The sequence below is a fragment of the Papio anubis genome, chromosome 4 (assembly GCF_008728515.1).
Source record: "Papio anubis isolate 15944 chromosome 4, Panubis1.0, whole genome shotgun sequence".
Taxonomy (NCBI): Eukaryota; Metazoa; Chordata; class Mammalia; order Primates; family Cercopithecidae; genus Papio; species Papio anubis.
This window is the reverse complement of record NC_044979.1, coordinates 117,010,400-117,023,524: the sequence shown is the minus strand read 5'-3', so window position 1 is coordinate 117,023,524 and position 13,125 is coordinate 117,010,400.

The window sequence follows — 13,125 nt, the reverse complement described above, 5'->3', positions numbered from 1 at the left end:
ACCCTGGTGGATTCACTTACACATCAACAGAGTCTGGAGACAGCCAGTGTCACCCACCTCTTCTGTTCCCCCAGCCAAGGCTCCTCCCTCCCCACCTCAAGGGAGTTTGCCCTTTTCTACTGACTCTCTGCCCTCTTGGGCCTGTCCCCTCCCTCGTGAGTCAGGTGACGGGACACAGGACCTCATCTAACCTCGTTCCCTGAGATGCAAACCAGAAAAGAAGCAATGCTTTGGGCTCATTTGGTTATGGACAGATAAAGATTGCAGTTAGCTGTCATCCCCTGCCACTGCACAGTTTTCTGCCTACATGATCAGCCTCCAGAGACTCTAGCTTTCCACTCTGAGGTGACACAAAGGAGATATTTCACCCCAGCTATGTTGGGAGAGTGGACTTGAAATGGTCCCGGTGTTACTGCTTTGGAGCAGAAGAGAGGGTGGGTGGTTAAATCTTGTCCAACAAGAAGCTCCCAGTGAGTCTTGGAATCCAGTTGTTTCCCAGACCTTTGACCAATGTCACAAGGTGGAAAGGTGGACAGGGCATTGATTTCACTGTAGCTTAGGGAGTTCACTTTCCAAGAACACCATACTTGTTACAATTACTGTCTCCGTACGGTGTGCACATGTCCCTAGGTCCCCGACCAGAGCCAGCCCTGGGGACTGTTGGAGAGACCCAGTGGCCATGAGACCTCAGCTGGACAGGCCCCTGCCACTTCCTGCAGGAGGAAGTTATGGGACCCCCATTCATCTCCCAGCAATCTGTTACCTAATGCGTACCTGGGCCTGGCCTTACCTACTGGGGTCGTCCTATTATGTGGTGGGCACCTTGGTCCACCCACTTTGGGGGTCATTGATATATTGTGTAATGAACACTTTGGATCTGCCCACTGGGGGACAGTAGGTCCGCAGCTCAGTTGTGCTTCTGTGTCTCATCTTGTCCCCAGGGAGATAGGTTGCCTACCCGATGGCTTTGGGGATCACACTTCACAGGCCGGGCATTTGGGCTGGTCTCGGAGGATGAATTGGAGTTTTCCAGGTAGACTTAGGGCCTGGACAGGGAAGGGATATTTTGTGATGCAGGGATTGGTGAGATCTGGACACAGTTGGACAGCAGGGCTGTTGAATTGACAAGATAAGTGGAAAAACCACAAGTGGCCCTTAAATTCCTGAGAAATCAGTTCACAGTGTGAAGCCTGGCCTGAGGCAACAGATCAAATAGCGGTGCGGTAGGGTGAGCAAGAGTCTATTGCCAATCCACATGACCAGGAAGAGGAAGCAGCAATAGAGACTCCACTGCAGTGATTGATCTGGCCAAGGGAGCCTCTCTGTCCCATCTCAGAGAGTCCAGGATTGCGGGGCTGGGGAAACCAGAGCAGGATCCCCCTCAGCCCCACCTGGGAAACACACTCGATCTCCCAGAGGCAGGGGACCCACCAGAACACACACCAGGCCAGGAAGGCCTCACAGCTGTGTGCTGGCAGCTTCCCTCTCCCATGAGAGACACCCCTTCTGTCCCTCAGGTAGCATCAGCAGAGACCCCAGAGGCACCCGATAAACCAAGCAGACCAAAATAACACTGAAAGGCTCTGATGATTAAACTGTCAGTGGGACCACAGGCCACAAATCAGGCCAGGACCTGCTCCCTAAACAGAATCAGGGCAATTACCTGCTAAAATTAAATATTTAAATAAGACCCAGAATTTCCTAATAGGTAAAATGGGATACAATAGAAAATTCCTTTCATACCAAGTACCAAGAAATGTGCAGCATGAATGAGAAAGACAACGAATGCCAATGTCAAGAGGAACCAAGTGCTGGAGTTATCTGGCAAGGATTTTAAAACTGCCATCATAAAAATGCTTCAAGGGGCAAATAGAAATTCTGTTGAAGAAATGAAAAAATAGAAAGCCACAGTAAAGAAATAGAAGTGATGAAGAAGAACCAAATAGAAATTACAGGGCTGAAAGGTATATAATAACAGAAATGAAAGAATCTTACTAGATGGGTTCAATAGTAGAGTGGAACTGGCAGGATAAAATCAGTGACTGTGGCGACAATGTAATTCACTCAATCTGAAAAACAGAAACCAAAAACAAAACAAAACAAAAACAAAGAACACCCACAAGACAGTATAGGACAGTAACAAAAGATCCAACGTTTGTATCACTGGTGTGCCCAAAGGAGAAGAGAGAGGCTAAAGACTATTTGAAGATCAATGGATAAAAATTTTCCAAATAATGGCAAAAAGACATGTATGGCTCAAGAAGCCAAGTGAACTCCAAACAGGATCAACAACCACAACCAAAATCCATGCCAAGAAATATTGTAATTAAACTTCTGAAAACTAAAGACAACCTGTAGGCAGCCACAGAGAAATGATGGATTCTGAATAGGAATAGGAGCACACCAATTGGAATGACAGTGGATTTTTCCTATGAAACCATAAAGGTCAGAAGGAAGCAATGCAACATTTTCCAAGGACAGAAAATAAAAATCAACCATGCATTCTGTGTTCAGTGAAACTCTCCTTTAGAAATGAAGAGGAAATAAAGATATTGTCAGATGAAGGAAACTAAAAGGATTAGTTGCTAGCAAGCCTACATTTAAAGATTGACAAAAGAAGTTGTTCAAACACAGAGGAAATGGTAAAAGAAAGCACCTTGGAACATGGGAGCAAAGAAAGAAGAATGAAAAGAGCAGAGCATGAGTCATACAACAGACCCTCCTTCTCATGGTAAGTCATCAATCATATCTGATGATTGGAAAAGAGATTACACCACTGTCTGATACTCAAGACAATAATAGGAAAAAGAGAGATATGAAAGAACCTATATGGAGGCGAGACTTCAACACAAGCAGTAAAAGTTTGCTACAAATATACAGTGATAAGTAATGAATATTTTTGTAATAACCAGAGCAACCACTACAAAAACTATACAAAAAGATACATGCAATAGCAATTAAAAAATCAAGACGGAATCTTAAAAGACGGGTCCTAGTAACCCACAGGAAGACAAGAAGATAGAAAAACAAAGATGAAGCAAAACAAAACAATACTATGGTAGACTTTAGCCTTAATGTACCAATTACCTTAAATGTAAATGGAGCAACTACATCAATTAAAAGACAGAGATTGGCAAAGTGGGGAGAAAATCACCCAGTTACATGCTGCTAACAAGAAACTTCAAATTCAGTGACATAGGTAGATTGAAAATAAGAGGATATAAAAACATAGTACATAAATTTTTTAAAAAGGAGGAGTCATTGTATTAATGTAATAAAGTCAGTTTATTTGCTCTACAGTTTTATTTGCTCTACAGTTAACAAAGTCAACTGTAGAGCAAATAAAATTACTAGAGTCAATGAGTGACATTATGCAATGATAAAAGGATCAATCTCCCAGAAATGTATAAAGATCTCAAATATGTACTCATCAAACAACAGAGCCTTAATACAGAAAATCCTCACTTAAAATAATTGATAGGCTCTTGGAAATTGACTTTCAGTGAAATGGCCTACAGCAGATTCTGGAAATATTTCTTTCTTCATAGTTCCATTTTAATGCTGATGAGAAAAAAAATGTTGCCTTATATGCCATTTTGTGTTAAGCCACAGTTCCAAGAATCTATGGACAACATTAAGTGAGGACTTACTGTACATAAAGTAAAAGCTGGTAGAGTCGAAAGCAGAAATGGACAAATCCACAATTATAGTTGGAGAATTTAACATTCTCCTCTCACTAACTGGTAGAACTATGCCATGGTTTTAGTATTTGTGTTCTTCCATGAAATCTATATGTTGAAACCTAATCCTAATGTGATGGTACTAAGAGGTGAGGTGACTGAGTCATGGGGGTGGAGCATCATGAATGGGATTAGTGCCCTTATAGAGGCCCAAGGGACCTTGTTTGCCTCCTCCACAGTGTGAAGATACAGCTAGAAGGTGCCATCTGTGAGGAATGGACCCTCACCAGACACCAAATATGCTAGCACCTTAATCTTGGACTTCCCAACCTCCAGAACTGAAATTTGTTTTTATAAGCCACCCAGTTTATGACATTTTTGTTATAGCAGCCCAAATGCACTAAGACAGAAATTTGTACCAAGGAGTGGGGATATTGTATAATAAACATCTAAAAATGTGGAAGTGGCTTTGGAATTGGATAATGTGTAGAGGCTGGAGGGGTTTTGAGGTACATGCTAGAAAAAGCCTACATTGCTGTTAACGGTAAACAGGATTCAGCTGGGGGCACAGAAGGAAAGGAGAGCCATAGAGAAAGGCTCACTCTTCTTAGATAATACCTAAGTGGTCATGAGCATGATGTTAGTAGAAATATGGACGGTAAGGGCCATTCTGATGAGGTTTCAGATGGAAATGAGGAACACATATTGGAAACTGAAGGAAACAAGTGGCAAAGAACTTGGCTGAATTGTGTCCATGTCTTAATGTTTTGAGGAAGGGAGAACTTGTGAGTGATGAAGCTGGATATTTAACTGAGGAAATATCTAAGCAAGATGTTGAAAGAGTAGCATGGCTTCTCTTGACTACCTATAGTAAAATGTGAGAAGAGAAAATGATTTAAAGGCAAAATTTATAATGAAAAGAGAAGCAGAATTTAAAGATTTGGAACATTGTTAGTCTGGTAGTATGGCATTAATACAAAATAAGATAGCATGTTCAGTAGTGAACATCAAGGGTGTGACCAAATGACTATTTGATAAGGATATTAGTATGGGTCAGTAGAAACCAGGCTATCCCTCAGACAGCATATAGGTAGCTAACCTTGGTGGCATCAGCATGACACCATCTCCACAGGTGCACAGAGTGCATGAGCTATGGATGTGCAGCTGCCTCCATCTAGATTTCGAAAGATGACCAGAGAACCTAGGGGCCCAGGCAGAGAACTGCCACAGAGGTAGGACCACTGCAGAGAGCCTCGGCTAGGGCAATGCCTAATGGAGCCATAGGAGCAGGGGCTCTAGTGATGCCAGACAGGTGCAGCCACCGACTGTGTCCAGCAAAGCCATGTGGGCAAGGCTGCTTTGAGGCCTTGGTGGTCCAATGCCTGGCCCAGTGTGTGCAGAAGATGGACATCAAGTCAAACAAGATTATTCTCAAACCTTAAGATTAAGTGCTGTTTGCCCTGTTAGGTTTTGAACTTACCTAGGACCTGTTATTCCTTTCTTTCCTATCTCTCCCCTTCAGAATGGGAAGGTCTATCCTATGCCTATTCCATCACTGCATTTTGGAAGCACATAACTTGTTTGTTTCACAGTTCACAGGTGGAGAGCAATGTGCCTCAGGATAAAATACACCTTGGAGTCTCACCCTTATCTGATGTAGATAATCTTTATAGAGGAGACTCTGGACTTTAGACTTTATAGTTGATGCTGGAACAAGTTAAGACTTTTGGAGAAATTGAAATGAAATGAATGTATTTTGCATATGAGAAGGATATTAATTTGGGGGCACCAGAGTTGGAATGCCATGGTTTGAATGTTTGTGTCTCTTTAAAATTTATGTGTTGAAACCTAATACTCAATGTGATAGTATTAAAAGATAGGACCTTTGGGAAGTAATTGGGTCATGAGGGCAGAGACTTCATGACTGAGATTAGTGGCCTTATAAAAGAGGCCAAAGGGAACTTGTTTGCCTCTTCCACTATGTGAAGACACAGCTAGAAGGAGCTATCTATGGGGAAAGGGCCCTCACCAGACACTAAATCAGCTGGCAACTTGATCTTGGTCTTCTAACCCTCCACAACTGTGAGAAAAAATGTTTGTATTTTATAATTCTATTAACATTCTTGTTATAGCAGCTCAAACAAAGACAAATGACTAGACAGCAAGTCAGAAAGAATGCAGAAGAACTGAACAACACAAGCAACCAACAGAATCTAATTGGTATGTAGAATGCTCCACAGAATTGCAGAATTATGCATTTTTAAAGCACTCATGGAATGCTCACCAAGATAGATTACATTCTCAGCCATGAAAAAAATCTCAACAAATTTTAAAAAATGGATATCATCAAGAGGATGTTCTCTGATCATAATGGAATAAAAGTTAAAATTAATAATAATAAGATTAATAATTTCTCATACTTGGAAATTAAACAACACTCTTCTAAATAACCCAACATTCAAAGAAGTCTCAAAAAATTTTTTTAAAACATAGAACAGAATGGATTCTGTAGAAAATAACACTTATCAAAATCCATGGGATGCAGCTAATGTAGTGCCAAGAGGGAAATTTATAGCACTAAACGCTTACACTAGAAATGAGGAAAGGTCTCACATCAGTAACAGATGTGGCTTGGCTTGGGTTGGAGCAGTGATTTTCACTGTCTCTCCCTGCCCTCTGCAGCCCAGTTGACTCAGCCCAGGGGACTAGAAGCACTGTGATCTTTTGGTGCTGCATGGTGCTTCAGGCAGACCCATTCTTAAGTACATATAAGGCACCTCTTGAGGAGGCCCCGAAATACCTGGGGCCCACTTTAAAAGGACTGAATTGAGAACTGGTGGTCTAGGTGCTATCAGTGGCTATACTCAACAACACGGATGAAACTTAGACATAACCACAGGCCAAAAAAGCCAGGCCTATCATAGAGTACTTATTATCTAATTTCATTTATATGGGTATCACAATCAGACAAAACTAACCTGTGGCAGTAGAGGGTAGGATGGCAGTTCCTGGGGAGGAAAGAGACAGTGCTGTTCGGGAGGGAACATTAGAGGGGCTTTTGAGGCACTGATGACACTGATGCTGTTCTTTTTTTTTTTTTTTTTCATTTGAGTGTGTTCACTGTGAAAATTAATGGGGCTTTTTCCTTATTATTTGTTCACTTTTTCCTCTATGTCTAACTTCCAAGTTTATTATTATTTTTTAAGTTAATGTGGCTTCATTTTTTTCCCCCTAAAGGCTGATGAAGTTGCAGGCATCCAGTTTTCACTGGGAATGTCCTCCAGACGGATGCGTAAGATGGCAAGGTTCAGGCTTCAGGAACACCTAGGTGGGTTCACACTCGACACCTGTCACTCATCACTCACCCGCCAGCCCACTGCCTGGTCAACCTAAGGCTGTCTCCTTGCTGAGACTGGCTCAGCACTGAAATAATGGAGCTGTCTGTCTGTCTGTCTGGCTTGTGGTTGAGAGCAGGAAAGATAGAGTTGAGGAAAATGTCAATCAAACTCTCTTTTGCAAATAACACAGCAAGCCCTGCCACGTGCTTGGGTCAGAGTAGAATGAATATGGGGAAGTGCCTCCTCCTTGGGGAGATTCTGCCAGGTTTCTCAGGCCGTATCAACTCTCCTGGATTCCTGTGCCACATTCAGCCAATTAGGACAGTCCAGCAGACATTGGTTGAGTGCCTACTGTTTGCAAAACGCAGTGTCTGCACTTCCCATGTTAGCTATGGTTTATGTATTCAAGCTTCCCTCTACTGAAGAAAGCCCAAGGAATGTCCGACCAAGGAACAAACCAGAGTGGTCATGGGTCAAAGCATCTTTCCTGCCATCTGGGCCAGGACATGGGTCTGAAAGCTTAAGTCACACGAACCACCCTGTGTGTCATGAGTTGATACGTCTATAAACAGCCTCGCCCTGGCGCCATGGGGGGTGGCTTATGATTAACTTGTTAGTGCTGCAATGCCAGCGCCACATTGAAGGGCCTGAGAAGAGCGAGGTGACCTTAGCTGCCTGGAAATGAACTGTTGGAGGCGGCTGAGGTTCTCCCTGATAGGAGGGGCCCTGCTGACGGGACGTTTCTTCTCCAGGGCTCACATGGCAGCTGGCCCATCCCCATTTTACAGATCATGAAGATCAGAGTCAGAAAAGTTTAGTGATTTGGCTATGGTCGGGAGACAGGCATAGAAAAATACGAAGCATTTTTTCTTCTATGGTCCCCTTTACCCCCTGCTTTTCTCTTTGCTTTAATTTCTTTGCATAGAGGCATCCAGCCAACTAGCACAGAATGTTTCGAAAATTCGGCCCACAGGATTCCAGAGCCCGTGTCCTCTGCTATAGCACAGAGAGGCCTTCTGTGCACATACGCCCCCAGTGAGCCATTTCCCCTGAGTGGTTCCCTCTTTTTGCCCTTTGCCCTCCATTTTCACAGGAAGATTTGAGCTCAATTTACATCCTCAGTGGACCAGGGACTGTAGTAAATAGAGGGCGTGACAGAGAGCATTGTGGAGCAGTCCTGCCCCCTGGTGGGCAGTATCGCTTACTACAGAAGGCCGTATTTTAAAACGTTATTTGCAAACATCAGAGCTGCATACGTTAGTGGCTTGATTCAAAATGGAAAGCTAGTGAAATGGAAAATTTAGTGGTTAGAAATGTCGATGCTGGAGCCACGTTGCCTGGCTTCAGCTCTTGGCTCTGCCCTGTATACACTCTAGTACAATGACAAGTTATTTAGCTTCTCCCATTTGTCAAATGGGAAAAGCAATCAGGCTTACATGCCAAGATTGTGGTGAGAATCAGATGAGTTAATACACATTAAGTGATTCAAATGTTGTCTGGCAAGGAATCTTCACTTAATAATATCTAGATAGAGTTATCTTTAAAAATTATTGAATAGGATTTTCTATAATCCCCATGAAGTCATTTGACAGGATTTGTGAATGTTCAGCATCTCAAACTGTGAAACATTGAGATTCATTTCTCATATGAGTAGTTTATCCTCCGTAATAGTGAGCACACAGGACAGGGGTTGGTAAGCTTTTCAAAGGGTCAAGATGAACTCGCGCTGCTGGGGCCGAGGCTGCCCCCATCTTCACGTGACTGATGCATTGGTCTGGTGGTCTCCCTGTCTCAGCACACACAGCAGCTCACATCGTCACTATGGTAAGTTCCTTCAGGCAGGACAGTGCAGACCCTTCTCCCTTTCCTACTGTGCAGCTTCCTCACTCCCCTTTCTGCTCCACACCCACATTTCAGCCATCTTTACCATCTGACTATAACTATAAAGAAATGCGAGGAGATAAAACAAAAGACATTTCCTTTATGAGGTGATGAAAATATTCTAAAATAGGCCGGGCGCGGTGGCTCAAGCCTGTAATCCCAGCACTTTGGGAGGCCGAGACGGGTGGATCACGAGGTCAGGAGATCGAGACCATCCTGGCTAACCTGGTGAAACACAGTCTCTACTAAAAAATACAAAAAAATTAGCCGGGCGAGGTGGTGGGCGCCTGTAGTCCCAGCTACTTGGGAGGCTGAGGCAGGAGAATGGCGTAAACCCAGGAGGCGGAGCTTGCAGTGAGCTGAGATCTGGCCACTGCACTCCAGCCTGGGCGACAGAGCGAGACTCCGTCTCAAAAAAAAAAAAAAAAAAGAAACTCTTCTAAAATTGATTGCGGGTATGGTGGATATACTAAAACCATTGAATCATACACTTCAAATGTGTGAATTATACAGTATGTGCATTATGTCTCAATAAAGTTATTATAAAAGTAAAAGAATCTAAAAGGAGACTAAAGAGGCCTAAGCGTATGGACCGTCATCTTTAGATCTCTGCACACAGATTGCTGGGGGAACAGTGGCCTTACAGTGGCAAAGTGGCTATGGTCTTGAGACATGCCATTTTCGAGACCTAGACTTGGGAATCAACGTGAAAATAAACCTTATTGACTGGGCTCAGTGGCTCACGCTTGTAATCCCAGCACTTTGGGAGGCTGAGGTAGGGGATCACCTGAGGTCTGGAGCTTGAGATCAGCCTGGTCAACATGGTGAAACCTCGTCTCTATTAAAAATACAAAAAAAAAAAAAAAGAAAGAAAATTAGCCGGAGTGGTGGTGTGCGCCTGTAATCCCAGCTACTCGGGAGGCTAAGGCAGGAGAATCGCTTGAATCCAGGAGGTGGAGGTTGCAGTGAGCAGAGATTGTGCCACTGTACTTCAGCCTGAGAGGCAGAGCAAGACTCTGTCTTAAATAATAATAATAATAATAATAATAATAAAAGCAAAAAGAAACTTTATCCATCAAACACTCTTCTGGCTGGTGCTAATTTCAAGAACTATAAGCACTCTGCAGTGGATGAGTCTGTATGATGGCACAACCTCAATCCCTTAATCTGTGACATGGTATCACTTGGCAGCCTTAGCAGCAAAGTATGCAAAAAAAGAACTGAGTGGTGGGGGTAGGAGAACTGAGAGACAGGAGGACAATTTGGAGACAGACAAACCTCCCAGGCATAATGGGGGCCTCTGAGTGAAGTGATCAGTCCTCCAAAAGATCTGGGTTTACCTTTCCAATTTTACTTTAGATAAGAAATGTAACCCAGCAGATAGGAATGCACAGTGGACTTGTAAATGAACATTGCTGCTTCAAGCCAGTCAGGGAGAAGACCAGACTATTTTGGGGTCATCATTCAAGTCATCATCTGGGAACTGGGGAGCAATAGACCTTGATCATAGAAGAGGGGACTGGTGAGAACGTGGCAGAGACTTGGAGCTTGCCAAATGATTAGGTGGGGCTCATTCTTTTGTATGGCTGCGTAGTATTCCATGGTATATATGCACCACATTTTCTTTATGCAGTCTACCATTAATGGGCATTTAGGTTGGTTCCACGACTTTGCTGTTGTGTGAATGGTGCTGTGATGAACATACGTGTGCATGTGTCTTTATGACAGAACAATTTATATTCCTTTATGTATATACCCAATAATGGATTGCTGGGTCAAATGGTACTTCTGTTTTAAGTTTTTTGAGAAATTGCCACACTGGTTCCTACAATGGCTGAAATAATTTACATTCCTACCAGCAGTGTATAAATGTTCCCTTTTCTCCCCAATCTGGCCAGCGTCTGTTATTTTTTGACTCTTTTTGTTTTTTGAGATAGAATCTCCCTCTGTTGCTCAGGCTGGAGTGCAGTGGCACAATCTTGGCTCACTGCAAGTTCCGCCTCCCGGATTCATGCCATTCTCTTGCCTCAGCCTCCCAAGCAGCTGGGACTACAGGTGCCTACCACCACACCCAACTAATTGTTTGTATTTTTAGTAGAGATGGGGTTTCACCTTGTTAGCCAGGATGGTCTCGATCTCCTGACCTCGTGATCCTCCCGCCTTGGCCTCCCAAAGTGCTGGGATTACAGGCGTGAGCCACTGCACCCGGCCTTGACTTTTTACTAATGGCCATTCTGACTAATGTGAGATGGTGTCTCATTGTCATTTTGATTTGCATTTCTGTAATGATTAGTGATGTTGAGCATTTTTTCATATGTTTGTTGGCCACATGTATATCTTTTTTGAAATGTGTTTGTTCATGTTCTTTTCCCACTTTTTTTTAATGGGGTTGTTTTTTAATGGGGTTGTTTGTTTTTGCTGGTTAATTTGTTTAAGGTATTTATAGATTCTGGATATTAGACCTTTGTCAGATGCAGTTAGCAAATATTTTCTCCCATTCTGTGGATTATCTGTTTGCTCTGTGTTTTTTTTTGTTTGTTTGTTTGTTTCTTTTTTGTTTGTTTGTTTTTGTTTTTGTTTTTTGAGACAGAATCTTGCTCTGTCGTCCAGGCTGGAGTGCAGTGGCACAATCTTGGCTCACTGCAAGCTCTGTCTCCCGGGTTCACGCCATTCTCCATTCTCCTGCCTCAGTCTCCCGAGTAGCTAGGCCACCATGCCCAGCTAAATTTTTGTATTTTTAGTAGAGCTGGGGTTTCACCGTGTTAGCCAGGATGGTCTCGATCTCCTGACCTCGTGATCCACCCACCTCGGCCTCCCAAAGTGCTGGGATTACAGGCATGAGCCACCGTGCCCGGCCCTGTTTGCTCTGTTGATAGTTTCTTTTACTATGTAGAAGCTCTGTTGTTTAATTAGGGCCTTTTAGTCAGTTTTTGTTTTTGTTACAATTGTTTGGCCCTCTTGGCCAGGGCCTATGTCCAGGATGGAATTTCTTAGATTATCTTCCAGAGTTTTTACAGTTTTAGGTTTTACATTTAAGTCTTTAATCCATCTTTAGTTGATTGTTGCATATGGCATAAGGAAAGTGTTTAAATGTCAGTTTTAAAAGAAATAGCCTTTCTGATTGACAGAGTTGTTCATGACAGTTTTAGAGCTGTGCACTGATGATCCTCCTCTACTTCTCTGCATGTGGGTGAGAGTGAGGCTGGTCAGTTCACACTGTGTGATCGTGCTCCTGGGACTCCATTTTTGCAAAGGGTTGCTATGAACAAGGAATGAAATTATGTGTAAGAAGAACTAGTACAAAGCCAAGGACATAGTGAACTTTCCATAGATTGTGCTATATCTTCATCATCATCATCATCATCACCCTCATCACTATCATCACCATCATCACAATCATCAACACCATCATTATCACCATTACCATCATCATCATCACCATTATCACCATCTCCACCATCATCATTATCACCATTACCATATCCTCATCACTATCATCATCACCATCATCACCATTACCATCATCATCATCACTGGTCATCACCATCATCACCATCATCATCATCATCATCACCCTCATCACTATCATCACCATTATCACTACCATCTTTGTCAACTTACCATCATTATCAGCCATTACCATCATCATCATCACCATTGATCAACCTATCTCCAGGGAAGCCACTCATCATGGGTATCACCATTACCATATCCTCATCACTATCATCATCATCATCATCACCATGTACCATCATCATCATGCCATGTGTCATTCACATCATCACCATCATCATCATCATTTCTTTTTTTTTTTTTTTTTTTTGGCTTCTGAAGAGCTACTGAAAAGTATTATAAGCTCGGCACAGTGGTACATGCCTGTTCTCTCAGCTATTCAGGAGTCCAGCCTGGGTAACAGAGTGAAACTCCATCTCTAAGAAAGAGAGAGACAGAGAAAGAAAGAGGGAGGGAGACAGGGAGAAAGAGAGAGAGAGAGAGAAAGAGAGAGAAGAGAAGAAGGGGGGGTGGAAGAGAAAGAAAGAGAGAAGGAAGAAAGAAAAGAAAGAGAAAGGAAAAAGAAAGAAAGAAGGAAGGAAGGAAGGAAGGAAGGAAGGAAGGAAGGGAGAGAAGAGATAAAAGTATGATAGGAACTCAAAACAGGAAACATCTACCTGGATACTACACAAGCTTCCCAAGGGAGTAAGAAGCAAACACCTCCTTGCTTCCTC